General features: G+C 45.4%; 1 protein-coding gene across 1 annotated transcript in view; it reads left to right on the top strand.

Annotated features, from left to right (window-relative positions):
• Window positions 1-23,079, top strand: part of LOC116938952 (ecotropic viral integration site 5 protein homolog) — a 583,027-nt gene that overhangs the window by 284,920 nt on the left and 275,028 nt on the right. The window lies entirely within an intron of this gene.

Here is a 23,079-nt window from a genome sequence, read left to right as displayed (position 1 = left end):
GGCCGTGGCACCACACAATCCCTGCAAACTCAGCATATGTGTGTGTGTGTAAAAGTGTGTGTGCGCGCATGTGTGTATCTGTCTTTATTTGTGAACCCGAAAAGTTTGACTTTTGAACAGGCCTCAGGAATAAGGAACCCGTTCGTAAGTCGGGGGACTGCCCGCACTTTCATTTGCGTGGCCTTTCTTTCTTTGGTCCATTGCGGGATGATTTGTGCGCGCCGGCTTTTTTGGTTCTATTTTCCCGGGCAGGCTTCGTTGGATGCCCAGGCATCTTCACATCGGGCTCCTGTCCTTTCTGCTCTTCCGCAGCGTCCAATCCCTTTTCCATGTCGGGGGCAGTCGTTGATTTTTTATTTCGCGTGAAGCACATTACTGTACATAAAAGGGGACAAGGGAGTAAACGGGTTAGTGTGAGTCACTAAATGCACATGCATGTAAGTATCTGTAGTTATCTATTTGTGCATGTGTGGCTTTTTCTCCGGGTCAATCTCTGCCTGCATCTTTCCGCGTGTATCTTTGTACGGGTCTGACACTGTCTGTGTCTATAGCTGTCTGTATCCTTCGTGTCTCTCAAAGTGTTTGTAAACGTGTCTCTGTGTCTCTCTAGATCTTAAGAGATTGAAAACTAATTTCTTTAAGAAACTGCTCGTTGTTGTGTTTCGTTTGGTGTCCTTTACCCCGCCCCTCCGATTAGCACTGTTGGCTACGGAAATGTGTGAAAGAAATTCAACATATACACATCTCCTACGATGATCTGCAGAGGACTCTACTTGTTGTTAAAAACGGCTCTGCTATCTGGAGGAACAAGCTAAAGGCTCACCGATGCAGAAGACGATTAAGCATAGCATGGCTGGCACGATCACGATCAGTGCAATCACGCTGGTCTTCGTGGGCTCAAACTCAGGGTCGTAGTCTGGCTCTGGGATGACGTCGGGATCGACGTCGTCCAAAACCTCCAAAGGTGCTCGCCGTTGCTTTTCCAAAATAGTTCCTGTAACACAAAGACAAAGATAAAGGTCCCCCGTGTAGCCTTAACAGACTGTCGGGGCAAGTGCTGTTAGCGAGCACCTATGAAGGCCGGTAACGGTACACGAGGGGGTGGGTGGCCAGCACCACGCCCGACCGCCTTCGTCTCCCTAGTGGCAATGTTTACACACCGCACCAGGTACTCATTTGAGGCTGAGTCGATCTAGAGGAGGCCCGGGACCGGTTCAGATAATCGTCACAGGTTTTGGCCGTGAGCGGGAATAGAACTCGGGTCGCCGGGTTCATAGCGCAGCGCGCTAACCGCTACACTACCGCTCCTCACTTCCTGTAACACATACATGCATACACGCGCAGGTGAGTTAGTGACGTTTACAGACTTTAAAAAAAATCCTCGAACATTTTTACATCATTGCTTTATGTAAAAACCTAGCAGAGTGAATTTAGACGTATCCCTGGCAGCAATGTGCAATGGCTGTATCTACGTTGAACTTCTTTCACACCGTAATGTAGCCACCGTGCTAATCAGAGGTGCGGCGGGCAGGGGGGGGAAGGACAACAAACTAAACACAAACATCAGCAATGTTTAAGAAGGCAGAAGCGTCGGGTGATACGAGCCGGCAGCAGCACTCTGGACAGCGCTGCTTGAAGGGCTCCATGCAGAAGTTGTGAGCAAATCTTTTTTGGCCATTCTCACACTCGTGAGGTTACTCTGCTGTGACATTTTTGAAGGGTTTCTCTGCCTCCTGACAATAATGCCCAGAGTGCACCAGGAAAACAATTCAGAAGACAATGAAGTGCCTGTAAAGTGTATTGTTTTTTTTACTCGGCTTGATATGGAGACTTAGTAATGACATGGTGACACTTTTTTTGAATGTTACTGCGCTGACGTCACCACAGTGTGAGCGAAATTCATTGTTCCTACAATTTTGATTTGAAGCTTTCGTGACTGCAGGGATTCATATTCTTGGTTCTTTCGGTAAAGTCACGTAGAAGGGAAACAATAAAATAAAAAAAATATAACATATTTAATTATTATTTTGTTTCCCTTCTACGTGACTTTAACGAAAGAACCAAGAATTTTTTGATATATATTTTATTATTTTATTGTTTCCCTTCAACGTGACTTTACCAAAAGAACCAAGAATATGAACCAAGAATATGTTCCTACAATGTTTCTGCTTGTTGCTCTACCCCTGCCTAGTTATGCAAATTGAGCATCTCAAGGCATTGCACATGCATGGAACGATGCATCGATGTTAATGAGTAAAATGAATACTTCGATTCATCGTACTTGGATTGCAAGGACAACACGACAGATTTTACGAGAGTCATATTTTAGGAGTGATATAAATTGCACGCAGTGAGGCATTCCTGACGTTATAACTCCAGGATGACGTACGTTCGCAATAAGACAGGCAGACTTCCTTATTCTCTTTCTGGCAGGATTCGCAGCGCAGGGCAGATACATACGTGGGTTCTGCGGACAAAAAAAACACATGGACGGAGTTAAAAGGCTGTTGATGTCTGCAGATTGCAGGGAATATTGGGGTCACGAAAGTTCACGTGATGGAACCAGATGTCACGTGCATTTTCAGTAGGGGCAAATGTAAACGCTACGAAGTTCCATTTATCACCTTTTTGATTGACTTTATTCGCTTTTTTTCTCAAATAGAGATAAAAATATGAAACCAATTTGTACGCATGTTGAACTGCTTTCGCACCGTACATAGCCAACCGTGCTAATCGGGAGGTGCAGGAAGAAGGACAACGAACTAGACACGTAAATTTCCTGCAGGAATGTCGGTCACGTGGTTTGACCATTTACTCGTCACACCGTTCAATGCGAGTTGGTGACCGTGGGGAGGATTAGGTTTCGGTCGTGGCATCAGGATCGGTTTGGATGTCACCCACCTGTGACGTTACGCATGACCAGCGATCAAACTCAGACCGCCGCGACACCCACACGATAAGAATGATAAGCGTTTACTTGCCCAGTCGAGTGTGTCAAGCAATTGCATTTAGAACACGGTGAGCGAGTTTAAGGTCGAAATAAGCGACATGTGATGACTCCAAGCAGTCTGGTACGTTCAGGATAAGACTAAAAACAAAACTGTTGTTGAGCAGGGCCCTACATTTAGACGTTTGGCCAATTCCACGCAAGACCGTTTGGCAGGAAACAAGCGCACTTGGAGACTGTGCCTGCACGTGAGTTGAGAACACTCAAGAGCTCAACATGAGTTGACTCCTCGATACGTTGCTGTGCTGCCGTCATGCCACGACTTGGTTAAAATTGGGCTTTACTTTCAGGTAATCCTTCATTATATTATTCAGTTAGAATATTACAGTAGATGATCGATTATCCGGTGGCTTCGGGGGGCAGGGGGCGCCGGGTTTTCAAAAACGCCGGATAATCAAATCACTATTTAAAATTGCTTATTTTTGCACGCTGTGTTTTTCGGTGTTGTACATGTGCTTTTGCGTTTAAAATTTGTTTACTACATAACATTTGCATAAATATCCTACTCTAAAATAAAAATCCTAATAAAAAAGTGACTATTTACTGTACCGTACTTACCACTCTAATCTCGAAGACTGGAGTATACACATGAAGCATTTTCATTGTTTAAGTTGTATGTATGTACTGTATCATGTACAGTATATGATATTTCACAATGAAATCAAGCATAGCTACCTTTTTTGTCACGCCAAACGGTGCCTCTGGAGGGATTTTGCCAAATCGGCCTGGGACTGCCGGATAATGTGGGAAGCTGCCGGATAATCGAGGATCAACTGTATTTGGTCAATTGTCAGCAGGTTTAGCCTGTACATGTGAAGTTGGTGCAGGTTTTCCAGATAAAAGCCGGGGGGAAAGTGTTGCATTCAAAAGTAAACATTTGTCATGACAATGTTAGAATGTTGGGCAAGCGCCATTATCAAGCGCATGGTGACGTCGTCGTTGACGTGCTTGAACGAGCGTGATGCTGAAGCCGACAGTCGGTAGCGCTCGCTCACATTTCCGGAATAACGCTCGGACCTTTTTGGCCTCATAAATTGTCCACGCACACGGGCACATGCACACATGCGCACACGCACATACACAAATACAAAGTTCGAGCACCTATGAAGGCCGGCACGGCACACAAGGGGGAGTCGACCTAGGGGAGGCCCAGGACTGGTTCAGATCATCATCACTGGTGTTGGCCGTGAGCGAGAATCGAACTCGGATCGCCAGGTTCGCAGCGCAGTGCGCTAACCACTAAGCTACCGCACCCCAGACACATACACATACGCACACACGCGCACACACGTATGCATACTGTCCCATGTGATAAGCTGATAAAGACGCAGTCATGGCACCCATACCGTCTTACAGAATCGCCAACATATATACAGGTGTACACAATCTTACCACAGACAGGGCATGACGGTTCCTTCGAAGCTGAAAAACAAAAAGGAAAGGACAAAACGTAACGGTAAGTTAAATTATATTCGCATTAGTTGCTTAACAACACAGTCACAAATCCCATACATCACCACCACACACAGCAGGGAGTGTAACCAGGTAAGGGTGAAAGTGTCCTGCTCATGCCACTGCTGGCTAAAGGGCCTCCACTCGAGGTACAGAGATCCCGTCTACAGAGTATTTGGCCTACTCTTCCAAGGTGGCCAGAGACAGGAATATCCACACTTTGCCACACCGTATTGGACGTGCTGATCGACTGATTATGGTGTGTCCCCATGCCTACCGCTCGGTGGACAGAGGAAGAAAGATTTGACAAACTTGCATTAGGGTCACAAGGAAGCGAGCATGGATACATTAAGTTTAATATGTGGGCTTTCACGACCAATATACATAAGAGGTTTTCTGGGTTAGATCGTGTGAATATAAATGTGTCGTTACTCCCACCACCAGCACCACCCAACACAGCTAATTAGTAAGGTTTGTCACGTAAACAAACGTGTCAGTTACTAGTTCAGCAATAACCGGTGTGTTGAAGAGTAAACCCACAACATCTACAATTCGAGTACGACGTTTCGCCGGTAATTACAACTAGCCTCATCAGGCGACAGCTAATTATACCGCTGTATTAATAATAATGATCCTATACCAAACGAAAACCTCTTATGGATGGACGCATTAAGAGTTAAAGTTACAACAAATCTGTACCGCGCACAAGAGCAAGTGGGAGGGGACAGGTGTTAGCTTGATGCAGGTTCGTGAAGCATCAACAATGCCGTACTATGGTTAGTCTCGTCCCCACCACGGTAACGTGTTAGACACCGGTATTCTCAACACTGCTCATGTGAGCAGGAGGGAGGAGGAAGACAACGATTGATGTTTGCGTCGCGCTGGGTGTGAGGGTGCAATGGGCAGGACTTACTCTTCAAAGCTTCCTGAAAATCCTTCCATAACTTGATGAGTTCTCTCCAGTAGACTGCCATGAGAGAGAGAGAGAAAAAAACGAGTGAACAATTTGTAAATACAGTAAAACCTTGGATTGCGAGTCACTTGGTCTGCGAGTGTTTTGCAATACGAGCAAAAACTTTAAATAAATATGAATTCGATAAACGAGCGAGGTCTTGCAATACGAGTAGTGAACGTATACGCTTTGTCTGCCGAGCGTCACGTGATCACTACTGAGCCGATGGTTCTTCTCTCTCTTTCGCTGTGGGATTGTGGGTAATCGTCTCCCATGCTCGGTCTCAGTCGGCGTGCCTCACTCGTATAGTCAACATCCGTGCGAGCGTATACTGTTTACTATAGTACTATAGTGTTTACTACAGTATAGTGTTGTGACCACGTGTGTACTGATTACTACAGTACTATAGTGTTGTGACCACGTGTATACTATTTACTACAGTACTATAGTGTTGTGACCACGTGTGTACTGTTTACTATAGTACTATAGTGTTGTGATCACGTGTATACTGTTTACTATAGTACTATAGTGTTGTGACCACGTATATACTGTTTACTACAGTACCATAGTGTTGTGACCACGTGTATACTGTTTACTACAGTACTATAGTGTTGTGACCACGTGTATACTGTTTACTACAGTACTATAGTGTTGTGACCACGTGTATACTGTTTACTACAGTACTATAGTTGTGACCACGTGTATACTGTTTACTACAGTACTATAGTGTTTACTACAGTATAGTGTTGTGACCACGTGTGTGTGCGTAAAGCATTTTTGTTATTTTTGTCCAAGTGTAGTGACTGTTCTTTAGTAACTGTACTGCAACAATGCCCCCATGAAATCCTCAAAAGGAGGCAAAAGCAAATGTCATTGGATAGGTTCCTTGTTAAAGTCGCAGAAAAATAAAAAGATTCCAGTGAGCCAACAGATGCCAGTGATTCCGTTAGTGACGGTGAAAGTCGTCCTACACAATAACCCTCCTCCTCTCCTCTCTCTCGTCTCCCTCACACCAGCCATGATTAAATTAAATTAATAAATTTGATTACTTTATATGAAATAAAAATAAGAAAAATATAAAAAGGTTTTTTGCATTAATAATTTTTACTTGAATATTCTTGGGGTTGTGGAACGAATCATCTGAGTTTCCATTATTTCCTTTTGGGGAAATTCGCTTTGATATACGAGTGCTTTGGATTACGAGCACGTTTCTGGAACGAATTATGCTCGCAATCCAAGGTATTACTGTATAGTGCAAAGACTTTTAAAATATTGCTTCATGATTGCCCCTGTACATGTCTGTCCATTGTACTTGCATTTATTTTTTGACAGATGACAGCTTTCAGCTCCAGGAACTGGTCACACTTCTGTGACGGTGGCCCACATTTACATTCATCACGACAGTTTCCAAAACGTCATAAATATTGCAAGCCATTAAAAGGATGCCAGCAATGTCTTTATAGTTACATGCAACCTGTTTCCATTTGATTATTCGTGTCTCGACGATAAATCATCAGGGCCATATTATCCAATCGGCACAGTAGGTACAGTAGGCACTGTGCCCAGTGCCTACAAATACTTAAGGGCCTACAAAAACTAAAGGGCTTACGAAGACACATTTTTACCACGTTTTTTGTTTGTATGTATGATAAGAAATAAAATGTAACCAGGATATCTTCTTGAATAAATATATTTGTATAGCAAGGATAGGCACAGTGTACAAAGAAGCAAAGTCACGTCAATGTTATCTGTGGCGCGCAGCACGCTCCCATCAATTTAGGGCACATCCTAAATAATACGTGTATCAGTAATGACGTCTGTACAGCACCTGGACGAAGTACCGTGCGAAACAAGCGGAGTGACAGCGGCGGTAGCAGTAACATGGGGCAGCAGCAGTAGCAACTGTAGAAAGTTGTCACTGAAGGCCTACGAAACAGAAGTGCCCAGGGCCTACAAGAACCTTAATCTGGCCCTGTAAATCATTGATTTTGTTACATCATTCAATCATCCCTTCAAAATATTTTGCAGAACACCTTCCGAACCAGGCAGGTGTGTGTTTCTCGCTCCTGATCACAGCCTGTAGAGTTCCCTGGTGTCCTCTCAGATGAATCCCAAACTCTCATTTGTGAAAAAATTAACATCGCCAAAACATCCTCAAGGAGTTTTGAGACTCAGTCAGGATTTCTTAGGTAAATAATGAACATTATTGTACAAGGTGGTCTAAATTAGTTTAGTGAGAAATTAATTCCGTATTTATATTTCGGGAAATTACCTATTGGGCCATCCTGTAGATCTGCCAGCATTATTTGGCTCATCATACAAATCCTGTTGCATTAATGAAAATTATTAATAATACACGTGTTTTTTTGGGGTTAAATCACGTAAATATTAATCGCCCGATTAAGCTGGTTGTAATTACCAGCGAAACGTCCTACTCAAATTGTAAATGTTGTGCCTTTACTCTCCAACACACCGGTGTGCTGAAGTAGTAACTAATTGGCACGTTTTGTTTACGTGACAAACCTTACTAATTGTCTGTGTCAGATGGTGTTGGCTTAACAACACATGCAATGTACAGATGGAAAAGGTGGAGTACATGTTTTTCTTGTCGTGCCTTCTCCTGGCAAGCCAGGGTATAGCAGCACCTCGACGCCCACAGTCAGGGAGTTCCGTAACATCTGTGTGCGGTCCACCAACCCTCGCTGCCTCCACAGTGCTGGAATACAGCAATGTATGGCCACCATCGGCAGGCTAATTTCTTGGATTACGAGAATTTCATAAGCAATTATACCACTATTGTGCTTTTTGAGGCACACACAATATTTTGGGTAGACATATTTAGATGTCTACCCAAAATATTGTACCTTTATTAAGTAATTTTTTTTATATATATTTATTTTCCAGTTTTGCTCCAGAATGATATAATTCTGGGTTTTGGTATTGATAACAGCTGGGTGGTTAGTTTTCTTTTGGGGGTTATCTTTTGAAATAGTTTTTGTGAAAATATTACAAGAGTCTACGGCGCACTGAGAGATGAAATATTCCTAAGCATAGCAAAAAGCAACCAGTCGGATCTCTCAAAATATATCAAAACTGAATTTCCCACAGTCAGGCTCAATGTTTTTCCCCACACTTACTGGCATAGTGTTTTTCACTCAGCTGACCGGAAACTGTGAATGACAAAACCAATACATAGTTAACAAGGCAGGAGTGATTAAGCACATAAAAAACGGCAGTGTTTGTGTTTATGCTGATACGGAGTTGTACGAAGCGCACATTATAAACAAACCGAGACAGCATTGAAGGTGCGACCAACAGACATCACGTGTTTAGATACCAGGGGTGGAATGATTAACCGTTGAGTCTTAAGCTCACGATACGTGCAACGAATCACTCGTGTATGAGCCCATGGTGTATCCCTTTTGATTTACATTGAGTCACGGGTTCACGTGACTCTTGAAACCACGAGTTGCCACGAACATTACTGCAATTATCAAATAAATATTTAATAAATATTTGATAATCATTATTCTCGTTGGGCCAGGAAACCCTCAACAATGTCAAGACTTTTCCGGAGAGTTATGCCACATCTTTGCGGAAGAGGGTGATCTTGCTTTGAGAAATCCAAATTGTTTATTTTGCAGATAATTGATCAGCATTCGGGTGTTTGGCCAATACCAGTAATACTGTATTGTGTTTTTTTTGTTGCTATGGGAGGACATTAGGGACCTGGGCGGAAACACATGCAGAACAGGCGTAGAACAAACTGCACGCATAGAGGTGCACATGTTGGGAATCAAACTCAGGTCTTGCTGTAATGCTAAACTAAACTACTAAAACTATATTCTTAGTTTTTTCGGTAAAGTCACGTTGAAGAGAAACAACAAAATAACAAAATATATATAAAACAATAAAAAAATTCTCACGATGTTTCGACCACCTGCATAAATTTATGCAAACCGACACACCTGATGATGACCGTTTGAGTTATGGTCGAAACGTCGTGAGAATTTTTTTTATTGTTTTATATATATTTTGTTATTTTGTTGTTTCTCTTCAACGTGACTTTACCGAAAAAACTAAGAATATGAATTACTGCAGTCACGAAAGCTTTAAATCAAAATTTACTAAAACTATGTTTTATTTCACCAGGTAAAGCCCTCCGAGCTATGTCGCTCTTTTTCAGAATCGACCTGACCACAAGTGATGGCCCAATGAAGTGGCGTATCACGTGGACATTTATAGCAGCCGAATACTCTAAATGCGTGATGTTGATTCTAAATGGGAAGGGGAAAACTGGAGGGCCTGGGGAAAATCCGCACGACCGCAGGAAGAGACATGCAAACTCCAAATATGAAAGCATTCGGGTCGGGATCGAACCCTCGACCTCCTGTAAACCCGGCGAAGGTAGTTAACATCTCGTCACCAATTGTGTCATTGAATCGTTCCACATTGTCATGGAGGGTGGGGAGGTATTCAAATGTATTAATGGCATTACTGTATTTGTATTAAATCAACCGATTTGCTATCCACGATGTTCGCCGTCATTACTTTGAATGCTGTTTTAATTCGTAGCAATCTAGGCCCTGATTACTTTCATGTAGTCAAACTTTTCGTTCAAGTTAACCGTCACAACACCCACTATATGCGTGCAATTTTCAGTCTTTAGCGTGAGTAGCAACACTCACGGCTGACCGTCTCTTCTCTCACACAAATACAGTAGGCCTGTATATTTCAGAGTTCAACGTTGTCGATGTTAGGATTTGTAAAACAAATTGACGATCTTTTTTTTACTTTCAGATCATTGATTTGAGGTAATTACGTAGTACCTTTGTGCTTACAAATGTGACGTCACACGATGCAGGTTTCTTTTACAGGCCCGTAAATGACACAAACATTTCATTTCCACTTACGTATTTATCAACTAAAAGTGTCTTAAAAAGAGTAAGATCATCCAAAATATAGCTAGGGCCGTTTTTGGATATTCAAATCAATCTGACAATGGGCAACAAAGACAAAGATCCCCCGCATAGCCTTAACAGACTGTTCTGGCAAGCGCTGTTAGCGAGTAGCACCTATGAAGGCCGGCACGGCACATCAGATGGTGTGTCACCAGCACCACGCCCGACCACCTTTGTCTTCCCAGTGGCGATGTTTACACACCCAAGGTCGACTCATCTGAGGCTGAGTCGACCTAGGGGAGACCCAGGACCAGTTCAGATAACCGCCACTGGTGTTGGCTGTGAGCTAGAATCAAACTCTGGTCGCCGGGTTCGTAGCGCAGTGCGCTATCCGCTACGCTACCGCTCCCCAAACAATGGGCAACACCGATAGCAACACCCGCCATTCGCCACTAAGTGACGGTGACGTCACCAGGGCGCCTGTGCCAGGACAGGTGCACTGAGGCCACGTGACGTGTCGAAGGCTCGCCGACAAGAGGTCTCGGGACAGACCCAGGTGCCATGGGCTGGTTGACTGAGACGACTGGTAGATGCACCAGCTGTACTCCCTGCTGTGCCAATGGTCAATACACCCACTAGCACACACACATTATACCCCTTTGTTCGGTGCACTGTCTTCATATGCTCTTGCATTGCTACACGTAGATCGCTTTTTTGTCTCAATCCACTGATGGATGAGGGTTTCCCCATGCCGTACTCGTCATGGCGGTTATTTCACCATGCTGGTCGTTGTGGGTTGGAGTCAGTGGTGGGGGCTGGACATTGGAGCATAGGAGATCAGTACAACGATGGATTTTTGCGGTGCTGCGTTTGGCTAACAACAGCCTGGTTGAATTTAGATGCTCATGAATATGAAAATGCAAATTGCAAGGTATATATTTCAGAAACTTGCACGGATGTTTCAACTGCCATGACGGAAAACGATATTTTTTATTTTACTATTTTTTTTACCAGGTAAGGCCCACTGAGCTAAATAGCTCTTTTTCAGAAGCGACCTGGCCACAAATAATAGCTCAACGAAGCAGCTTACCAAGTGGAAATATATAGCAGCCAAATACTCTCAACACATGTCCCTAAATATGGAGGGAAAAACCGGAGGACCCGGAGAAAAATCCATGCGACTACGGGGAGAGAGAGAGAGACATGCAAACTCCAAATATACACGTAGGCTTTTGCGACCATTATATACAGTCGTTAGGGTCAGGATCGAACCCACAACCTCCTTCATACCAGGCGAGGGAGTTAACAGGGGACCACGAGATTGCAAGTTATATAGTGTACAAACCATTACACCGTGGCATCACGCTGCTCATTTGTTAGACAACATATTCAGGTGTTGGATTTGTTTTCTCTCCAAAAATCCTGGAAAACTGTGGAGAAAAGTATCGGTTTGTTTGCGTTCTATTGAGCTAGGCTGTTGAAACGACTTCTGCCGAGAGCGTGCGAGTCAGCCCGCTGACATGCCCCTCCAGTCCGAACGCACGTACCGTCTCCAATTCTGTTGTTCATCTCCAAAAACTTGGAGCCCATGGTTTGCTCCACCTGCTCGTACAAATCTACAAGACGGTGAACAACACGCACGCACAGACACAGAGCGTTCCAGTTAACACGGCCAGCCTTTTCAGAATCCACAAGACGGTGAACAACACAGACGCACCGACAAAGAGCACGTACTCACAGAGAGACAGTTATAGAGAAACAGAATGACGGGCTCATAGAGACACAGAGAGACACGGAGACAGAAAGACAAGAGACTCACAGAGAGACAGTTACAGAGAGACATAGAGAGACAGACACGCACAGTGACTGACAGAGAGACAGTTATAAAGACACACAAACAGATGGGCTCATAGAGACACAGAGAGAGAGACATGGATACACGCAGATAAGTGTACATACATAGAGACAGGCACAGAGATAGAGACGCATGATGTACACAGGATGAGACAATCAAATGCAAAGAGACAAAGGACGAATGAATCGTAATTATACCTCTGTGCATTTATATTTAATGCCTCTCACCTACGTCTTACATTTCTCTAATTACCGTATTTTCCCGCATATAGCCCGCATACGCATATAACCCGCACAAATAACGTTCTGTGTAAAACAAATTTCAGATAGCCCGCACCTCCATATACCCCGCAGGGTCTTATTTTGTTTGTAAAAAGTGATATACCCCGCGGGTTATATGCGGGAAAATACGGTGCTGCCTCTAATTCCTATCGTTCTTTCATACCTCGCTACAAATGTAAATAATCTTATAACTCTCTTGATGACTGTATCTCTCTTCGAAATTAACATCTCTCCTAATTTTCTCATAATATATAAATGTAATCACCTAAGCGAGTCGGCGCATGGAACATCTAAGAGACCGGGGTGTGGAGCCAGCAGAGGGCAGGAGTAGGGGCACGGTGACTGTGCATCTGTGAAAAAGAGCTTCATAGCTCATCGGATTCCTCCAGTATAAATAAATATTCCGATCCTGTGTGCAGGAAATAGCAGGGGAGGGACGAGGTCACTCGAGGCCCTGAGCGGTCGAGCCGAGCTAAACGATCTCCGGCGGACAGTCGGTGGATGAGAGAGGAATGGAAAGCCCTGGAGGGGGGGGGAATGGCCAGAGGGGGCCGGTGGATGTGCAGACGACAGGGGGCAGCGTGATGGGTGTTAGCGCGAGGACACGGCCAGTGTAGGAATACAACAGGGGGAAGGGACGGGGGAGTGGCGTGGAGGCGAGAGGGCGGTGCGAGGGGAGAGAAGAGGCAGGACCAACGGAGGGGGAAGAGCGAGCGGGGAGAAGGAAAGGGGCCGTCCATAAATGACGTCACGCGATTTTGGACGATTGACCCCCCCCCACCCCCCCGTCGTCACACGACGTCTCAAAAAGTCAGACCCCCCCCCTCAAATATGACGTCACAAAGCTCTGCCCCCCCCCCCAAAATAAAACATGCTTCAAATCGCTTTGAACTATTGTTATTGTAGTGCGTATTTAATGTAGCGCTGCACTCTGATGTTGCAGGAGAAAACGTTTATTAAAAAGTCTATTTAATTAAGTAGAACGTGTTGTCTATATTTATTTAAAGTTGCGCATTTTGATGTGACGTCACATTTCTCAACCCCCCCCCTCTTCGTCACAAATGTCTGACCCCCCCCCCAGGTGCGTGACGTCATTTATGGACGGCCCCAAATGTAAAACTATTTTTTATTTTGTCAGGCAAGGCCCAATGAGCTACGCAGCTTATCTTCAGAAGCGGACCTGGCCACAAGTGATAGCTCAACGGAGTGTACTTATCGCGTGGACACTTCTCTCAGCCAAATACTCCGAAGCACGTTTCTCAACGTGGAGGTAAAAAAAGAAAAATCCACGCGGCCACAGGGAGCGAGAGAGAGAGAGAGACGCAAACTCCAAATATACAGCAGACGTTAGAGTCGGGATCGAACCCCCGACCTCCTGCATGAGCCGCCCGGGCGGGCGGCGTTTACAGGGGAGGCCTCCTGGGGCGAAGGGGGAGGGCAGGGGGACAGCCACACGGCCGAGAGGCCACGTGGACGGAAAGGAGAGTTGGTGGCAGTGACTGGGCGGTGTGTGCGGAGTTTAATGTTCAGTGTTAGGCTCCACAGTGATGGTGGTGATGCACGCCACTCATTCACGAATCGTTGTGGAGTTGTCACGAAAGCGGCGCCGAGTTGAAAGATAAGTCTTCGAGTCGTCCCTGATTGTTGCGGTGGGCATTGCGTATATTCTGAAACGCATCTTCATCCTCCAATGTCTTCTGAATACCTCTCATCTCTATTTTGTTTCACGTCCAGCTCATCTGAATACATCTTACATTCCTCTTCTGTCTAACACATGCATTGCATACAGATCTGGACTAAATTACATTTTTAACACATCCACTATCTCGAGCATACATTTCCATCATCTCTCAGATACGTGTCTTACAGCTTTATTGCAGACACATCTCAGACACTTGTGTGTGTACATATATACTCATAATAGAGGTTTTGGGGTATATCGTGTAAATATAAATACGTCGTTCAACCCGCCACCACCCGATACAGCCAATTAGTAAGGGGTTGTCACGTAAACAGAACGTGGCCAATTCGTGACTAGTATAGCACACCGGTGTGTTGGAGAGTAAACCCACAACATTGACAAACCTTGATAATTGGCTGTGTCGGGTGGTGGCGGGTTTAACGACACATTTATATTCACACGATCTAACCCAAAAACCTCTACTATGGATGATATTGGTCGCAAAAGCCTCCTACGTGTTAAACTGATGATATATTTACTCTTTGCACCGCATGCCTCTCGGCCTGTCAGTTGATGTGACGTGCCGAGACACAGGCTGCCCTCGTACTGCACCTCGGTGAGGAAACGAGCGCGTTGCGGTGGCTAGGGGATGTTAACTCCCTCGCCTGGTATGCAGGAGGTTGTCAGTTCATTCCCGAACCCTGACACCTGTATATTTGGAGCATACGTGACGCTCTCCCCGTGGTCGCGTGGATTTTTCTCCGGATCCTCCGGTTTTTCCCTCCACATTTAGAATCAACATCACACGCTTAGAATATTTGGCTGCTATAAATTTCCCCGTGATGAGGCACTGTGTTGAGCTATCACTTGTGCTAGCCAGGTTGCTTCTGAAAAATAACTATATAGCTCAGTGGTCCGCAGTTGGTAAATATAAAGAGTAAAAAAATGAAATGAAAGTAAAAAGGGTGACTCACAGATCAAGCGCTTGGAATGTTCTCCCAGCAGCTTGGAGATAATATTCTGCACGCCCTTGTACGTCTTCGTGCGAATGAAGGGCCTGTCGATCTCCATCCTGTTCAGCAGCGCTTTCAGGGGCACCGCGATGGCTTCCGTGCACTTGAAGCACGGCTCGCACGGGCGGGCGACGAGCAGCAGTAGCAGCAGCGTTGGCAGCACTGCGGTCACGAGGCACGAGGAGCGCTGGGGAGCCATGGCCTGGGGAGCGAGAGAAGGGGTCACGTTTAGCGACTCGACCTTTACTCGTTGTGCCAGTGAAGCAGGCACCCATTAACGTGGGCCATTTTGGAAATACAGGGACTCCTCTACTTACGAACGAGTCAGAATCCAGAGGTGTGTTCGTAAGTTGATTTGTTCGTAAGTCCAACTTACTCCTGTCGGTTCCGAACATTTTGTATGACATGTACACTAAATAAGAGAATGGCTTTAAAAGTTGTATAATCTCCTATAAACATAGATGCCACTGGTTCTTCAAGTTCTGCAGATGCCACCAATGCCATCTATTGCGCGGCGGTTTAACTTATGACTTTCGGTCCGAACAGGCAAACTGGACATACAGACAGGTTTGTTCGTATCTCTAAGTCGAATTTTCCTCAGTAGAGGAGTCCCTGTAGAACTTTATGGTCATAAAAGATGTAAAGCGCTTGCGTTACGGTAAACAAGATTGCTAAATTTGGTAATCAAAGCCAAAACATCACCAAATGCAGTTACGTGGCGTGTTTACATTTTCGTGCCACGATTCGTAGTTCACGTAAAAAGACTACAACCAATACGACCAGTTATAAATAACAGTGGAGCGTTGGCATTGGGCAAGGGTCCGTGGTGGTGGTGGTGGTATTAAACCAGTATAGGGAAGGAGATGAATCTTAGAAAGAGGGTGGGCACTCAAAACAATAGCAGCGTGCACGCCCCCATCAAACCAAATCCGTCACTGGCAGCAAGGGGAGGAATGGAAATGTACTCTTTGGTTTCATTCGGTAAAGTCCCGTAGGTAAAACAAATTAAAATAAAATAAACAATAAAAACACAACGTTTCAGAGGCAGCGCGAGATTTATTTTATTTTAATTTGTTTTACCTACGTGACTTTACCGAATAAAATCAAAGAGTATGAATCCTTGCAGTCACGAAAGTTTCAAATCTAGAATGGAAATGTCTCAGTGAGGAGAACGACTCCCTAATGAGAGGCCTTGCAGCAGCCAAACCGTGCAGCAGGAGCAGCAACAGCAGAAGTAGCAGCAGAAGCAGCAGCAGGAACAGCATCAGCATGAGCAGCAGCAGGAGCAGCAGCAGCAGAAGCAGGGGCAGCAGCAGCACGAACAGCAGCAGTAACAGCAGCAGCATGAGCAGCAGCAGCAGGAACAGCAGAAGCAGGGGCAGCAGCAGCATGAACAGCAGCAGGAGCAGCAGGAGCAGCTGCAGGAGCAGCAGCAGCAGGTGGAGCAGCAGCAACAGCAGGAGGCGGAGCAGCAGCAGTAACAGCAGCAGCAGCAGGTGGAGCAGCAGCAGAAGCAGGGGCAGCAGCAGCATGAACAGCAGCAGGAGCAGCAGTAGCAGCAGGAGCAGCAGCAGCAGCAGGTGGAGCAGCAGGAGTAACAGCAGCAGTAACAGCAGCAGCAGGAGCACATAGAGTGCTTCCATGCTCACGGCCCTGAACTCCTCCTCTGTGCAGGCGCGAGGCGTGCCGCACATTCCACATTCCCCAGCCTCTCTGCCCGTTACCACCGCTATCGATGTCCAAATGACGAGCCACTTTGTTGAGCTATCATTTGTGCTAGCCATGGCGCTTCTGAAAAATAAGTTAATAGCTTCGTGGGCTTTGCCTGGTAGGATGGGGATGGTTTAGTTTCATTTGTATGATTTGGGTGATTGTTTGCTTTACCTGTACTTTGCCCCTGCTGGACATCTGTGGAAAAGAGGTTCATAGCTCATTGGATTCCTCCAGTAAAAAGAAAGATTCTGACTTTAGTTATGAATTATAAGGTTACCAGGATAGCATTTTTCATGATACGATGCGAGAATTTTCACGATGTTATTGACTATCTCGATAATTTTCCCGTAACTCTGCATTTGTATTTCCCACATTCTATCATGATTGTGCTTGGCTGGACTTAACACTCCGAATAAGGTGCTTTGGCAGTTGTTCAAAGGCAGCTCGCCCAAGACAAAGCAGTCACGCCTCTTATAATCGTTGCACCTTCAAATTACAGCATATCGTTGTCACAACGCGCTTGTCTCTCCAATCAGTTCGCATGTCAACCACGAACGGGACCAGAGTGAGCCCTGCCTCGAGATCGTCGTCGTAAGAACGAGGGTGGTGACGTCATGGGGCAGGACGTAAGAGAGTTAGGCACCTTCTTTGGTTCTTTCGGTAAAGTCATGTAGAATGAGAATAAAATAATAAATTAATATAATAAAATAACACAATATTCTCACGACGTTTCGGCCACAACACAAGCGGCCTTCATCAGGTGAAGGGACGAGACTGTCTGGTAGACTATCTGGTAGGACAGCGCTGGAGTGCTGTCCTACCAGACAGTCTCGTCCCTTCACCTGATGAAGGCCGCTTGTGTTGTGGCCGAAACGTCGTGAGAATATTATTGTGTTATTTTATTTTATCAATTTATTATTTTAGTGCTGTCCTACCAGACAGTCTCGTCCCTTCACCTGATGAAGGCCGCTTGTGCTATAGATTACTCTACATGCTATGATTACTCTACTTTGATTATTCTATGTGCTATGATTACTCTACATGCTATTATTATTTATACACTATGATTATTCTACGTGTTGTAGATTACTCTACGTGCTATTATTTATACACTATGATTACTCTGCGTGCTATAGATTACTCTACATGCTATGATTAGTCTATAATGATTATTCTATGTGCTATGATTACTCTAGGTGCTATGATTATGTCTGTAATATCAAGGAGGCTCTTTCCCCGAGTCACTCACTACAAGCCCAGTGTAATAGTAGTAGTACAAGTAGGGTCGCTTACCGCTTTTTCTTTCCAAAACGGGACTTCTCTCCAACAGTGGTGACGAGGTATTGTTGTTGTATCCCTCCCGTTGTGTTCTAACACCAATTAAGTTTTGCCTCTCCAATCAATTCGCACGTCAACCACGAACGGGACCAGAGTTGAGGCCTGCCTGGACACAGCCTGGAGATCCGTCGTCGTGAGCGCGCGAGTTGGTTGTCGTGACGACGCAGTGACGTAACTGAGTCACGTGGCCCGTTCTTCCACTTCCGGGTCACGTGGCTCGTTCTCCGAGTCCCGGGTCACGTGGCTCGTTCTCCGGGTCACGTGGCTCGTTCTCCGAGTCCCGGGTCACGTGGCTCGTGTTCCGTGTGCTCGTGCGAGCCATCCAACCAGCGACGCTGCCGCGTGCACCTCGTGCTCGGCTGTGATTTGAATTCGTTAGAGACCCCCACCGGTGCCCTATATAGGCGTGCGATGATGGTGCATGCGTGATGTTGGTCGTATTGGCGGTTGATGATGAAAGCTACTGTCATCGGTTTGTGGTGGTTTTATTGGTAGTGGTTGTTGATGTTGACTGGTAGTTGTCATTGTGTTGGATGTGGTTGTTTTATTGGTGGTGGCTGAAAGTTTTGGTTGTTTTATTGGTGGTAGATGGTGGTGGTTGTTGTGTTGATGGTGGTTGTTTTATTGGTGGTTGTTGGTGTTTTGTTATTGTTCGTGGTAGTGGTTGACGTTATAGGTAGCGGTGGTTGCTATCTGTTGGTGGTGATGGTTATAGATGTAATTGTTGTTGGCGACCATTGATGGTTGTTGTGGTTAGTGGTGGTTGTTGACATTGGTGGTGGTTGTTGACATTGGTAGTGGTTGTTGGTAATGATTACAGTTGTTGGTGATTAAAAGCGGCTTTGGTTTATAGCTGGTGGTTGTTAGTGCTGTTGTGGTAGTTTGTGCTGATGGTGGTTGCTGATCGCGTGCTGCTGGTGGTGATTGCTGTTGAGGTGGTTGTTGTTGATGGTCATTGATAGTTGTTGTTGTGGTTACTGTCGACTCAGTCTCAAACGAGTTCCTGGTGCAGTGTGTAAACATCGTCACTGGAGAGACAAAGGCGTCCGGGCGTGGTGCTTGCCACACCCACCCCCTCGTGTGCCGTGCCGGCCTTCATAGGTGCTCGCTTGTAGCACTTGCCTCTAAAGTATGTTAAGGCTACATGAGGGAACTTTGTCTTTGACAGACCAGGTGAGAGCGGCAGAACACACGCAATGCCGCACATGAGGCCACAGGCCAACTTGTCATCATCATCATCGTTGTTGTTGTAACAAGGCGAGAGTTTCCCAAACGTTGAACGCAGAATGTCTCATCATTCATTGGTCTTTGTGATCAATCGCACGTGCCACTCTCATGCTGACATGGCCAGCTTGTGTGATGGCTCACCTGAATTATAGGAATATACGTGAACACACGCTTGGGGATCGCCTAAGAAATAATGAACTTATTGTTTTTTTTAAACCGAAACAAAATCGAGTTGTGTCATTTGAGTAATCCGATAGATTCCCCGGGGTCCTGCCACTGCGCTGTTGTGGCTGTCTGCCGTTAGTGATAAACAGAATACATTAGTAACGTCTCCTTTTCACAGCTGCGTACCACACTTTAAAAGTAATGTTTAAAAAAAACTTTTTTTTAAACACGCTTTAATAAAATGTACCGCACTAGTATTGAAAGAACTCCACGACTCGAGGGAGTGGAATCGAAGCTCGCCACAACGTAAGGGACCGTGGTGCTTTACAGCCAACATCAGTTGAGCGTGGACAATTAGACCCAAGCAAAAAAAAATAACATTAAAAAGAATTTGTAAAAATATATATTTTTTATTTTAATGATAGAATATAGTATTGTCAACAGTATGATATAAGCATACCAGGTTTGCAGTCGATACCACATTGGGAAGTGGTTAAAAATTGAGTTACAAGATTTGAGGATACAACAATAGACAGTTAATAAAAAGCGTGTAATAATAATAATTTAAAAAACTTAAATTATTTATTACACAACGCAACGACCGCACAACCGCCGCCTGGCGGTTCAAAACTGCGGCGGCACTGATTGTGTACGCGCATTGAATGAACTCTGCTGAAAGTATGCGCTCCCCCAAAAGGTCCGTGTGGCTGATGGGATGTGTCAAACACACTTCAAACCGGTAGATGGAGGGAGCGATGTATGGACAAGGTTGGCGTATTGCCTGCTGAGTTATGTTGTAACGTTACACGCAAAGAAGACGATGCCTCTCTGACTGACAGCGGAATTTGCTTCGAAGCGATCTCTGTGCGCGCGTGAACTCCGCACCGTGTAACCACGACGCGTAAACACGCGCACACAACGTGGAAACAAAGATCAAATATTTTTTTTATTCAAAGCTTTCGTGACTGCAGGGATTCATATTCTTGGTTCTTTCGGTAAAGTCACGTAGAAGGGAAACAATAAAATAATAAAGAAATATTTTTAAAAATTATCACGACGTTTCGACTGCAACACAAGCAATCATCATCAGGTGTGAAAACCTTCACACGTCGTGAGAATTTTATTTTTTATATTTTTATTATTTTATTGTTTCCCTTCTACGTGACTTTACAGAAAGAACCAAGAATATAAAGATAAAAGATCCCCCGTGTAGCCTTAACAGACTGTAGGGGCAAGTGCTGTTAGCGAGCACCTATGAAGGCCGGCACGGCACACGAGGGAAGGGGGGTGAGTGGAAAACACCACGCCCGGCCGCCTTTGTCTCCCCAATGGCGATGTTTACACACCGCACCAGGTACTCATTTGAGGCTGCGTCGACCGAGGTGAGTCCCAGGACCGGTTCAAGTAATCGTCACTGGTGTTGGCCGTGAGCGGGAATCAAAGCGCAGCGTGCTAACCGCTACACTAACCCCTCCCCCCACGTGGAAACACACACACATGTCAACGCACACACGTGTAAACACGTAAACAGGAAAAACAGCAGCCATTCGCCACTAAGTGCAGGTGAGGTCACCACGGCGCTTGTGCCAGGCTAGCTGCACTTTGAGGCCACGTGAAGTGTCGAAGGCTCACTGACAGGTCACGGGACAGACCCAGGTGCCATGGCTTTGACTGAATGAGATCACCGGCAGATGAATCGTCACCCGTGCCTCCCCACTGTGCCAACCTAGCCGTTTTCATTTCAACAAGTTGGGGCCTCTGTGCAAACACAGCACAGTATACAACGCATCACTCGGTAATGTCGGCATGAACAAACGTAGCATGTTGAAGCAAGTCTGAAAGACCCGTTATGCTGTTAATTCAAAGCTATTCTATGGAGTCACAGTTGTTGTGTCCTTCATGAGCATTCTGAAAACAACCTCCTCCTCCCTTCCCCCAGGACAGGTGCCGGCAAACCAAAAAAAGTAACAAGCAGAGCCACTTGTTTTAGAATTCGATAACAAAAAACTCAATATTTCAAGAGCCGAAATGCACTGTGGTGAATACGAGACGGTGGGTCCTTAATAAACAACGTCACGAAACAGCAGTCCTTAAAGAGCCACAAATTTGCCAACCCATGCCCTAGGCCCTGCCTTTAAAACAACCAGTCGCTCTGCCTCCGCCAGCCCATCGGATTCCTCCAGTCGAAATAAATATTCTGATCAAAGTGGTCTTATATCACGAAAACATTGTTTAAACTGAAATGGTACAATATTCCAAAACAAATGCTACACATGTGACAAAACACGTGATATCAACCAACCTCTAAAAAACTCACATTTGAGATGTCCATACTTTGTTAATTTGTTCAACCTTACTATTTTACAAAGTATATTTTGTAAATATTGTCCATGTTTTTTTTGTACGTGTGTGCGCGTGAATATATTTGAATTTGTTCACTTGGAAACCCCAGGAAACTCTGTAGGGAGATGCAGTCTTGAGTGACTGATGAGGGGGTTCTTAGGAGGTATCTCTTCCACTCATTTCTTACAAGGTGAACGCAGGGGTACGGAGCTGTATGCTTGTAATTTAAGACTCTACATTCTACAACCTTCACAGAGCCTTCTACCTATGCCTGGAGTCTCTGTACCTGAATCTGGAACCCTGTACCTGAGTCTGGAACCCTGTACCTGAGCCTGGAGTCTCTGTACCTGAGTCTGGAATCTCTGTACCTGAGTCTGGAGTCTCTGTACCTGAATCTGGAGTCTCTGTACCTGAATCTGGAGTCTCTGTACCTGAATCTGGAGTCTCTGTACCTGAGTCTGGAGTCTCTGTACCTGAATCTGGAGTCTCTGTACCTGAATCTGGAGTCTCTGTACCTGAATCTTGAGTCTCTGTACCTGAGTCTGGAGTCTCTGTACCTGAATCTGGAGTCTCTGTACCTGAGCCTGGAGCCCCTGTACCTGAGTCTGGAGTCTCTGTACCTGAATCTGGAGTCTCTGTACCTGAATCTGGAGTCTCTGTACCTGAGTCTGGAGTCTCTATACCTGAATCTGGAGTCTCTGTACCTGAGCCTGGAGCCCATGTCTCTGGCCGGGGTCTCCCCTCACGTCTCCAGCGCCATGCTGCTGCGGTGGCATGGCGCTGGAGACGTGAGGGGGTCAAATACTTATTTCCCTCATTAAAATGCAAATCAATTTATAACATTTCTGACATGCGTTTTTCTGGATTTTTGTTGTTGTTATTCTGTCTCTCACTGTTAAAATAAACCTACCATTAAAATTATAGACTGATCGTTTCTTTGTCAGTGGGCAAACGTACAAAATCAGCAGGGGATGAAATACTTTTTTCCCTCACTGTACATCCTACATGCGCCTAATTAGGCCACGACAACTTCGACATCACCCCTGTGGACACTTCTATCACCGTGTGCCCCTGGACACCGCAGCACCACAGAGCAGCCGCCACACACCAGACCATCCGCCTGCCAGTAGCCCTGGTGAAGATGACTGCAA

Source organism: Petromyzon marinus, chromosome 5 (genome assembly GCF_048934315.1).
Source record: "Petromyzon marinus isolate PM22_M1 ecotype Great Lakes invasive population chromosome 5, UKy_Petmar_22M1.pri1.0, whole genome shotgun sequence".
Taxonomy (NCBI): domain Eukaryota; kingdom Metazoa; phylum Chordata; class Hyperoartia; order Petromyzontiformes; family Petromyzontidae; genus Petromyzon; species Petromyzon marinus.
The sequence above is the reverse complement of the archived record's forward strand: the minus strand, read 5'-3'. Positions and strand labels throughout refer to the sequence as shown.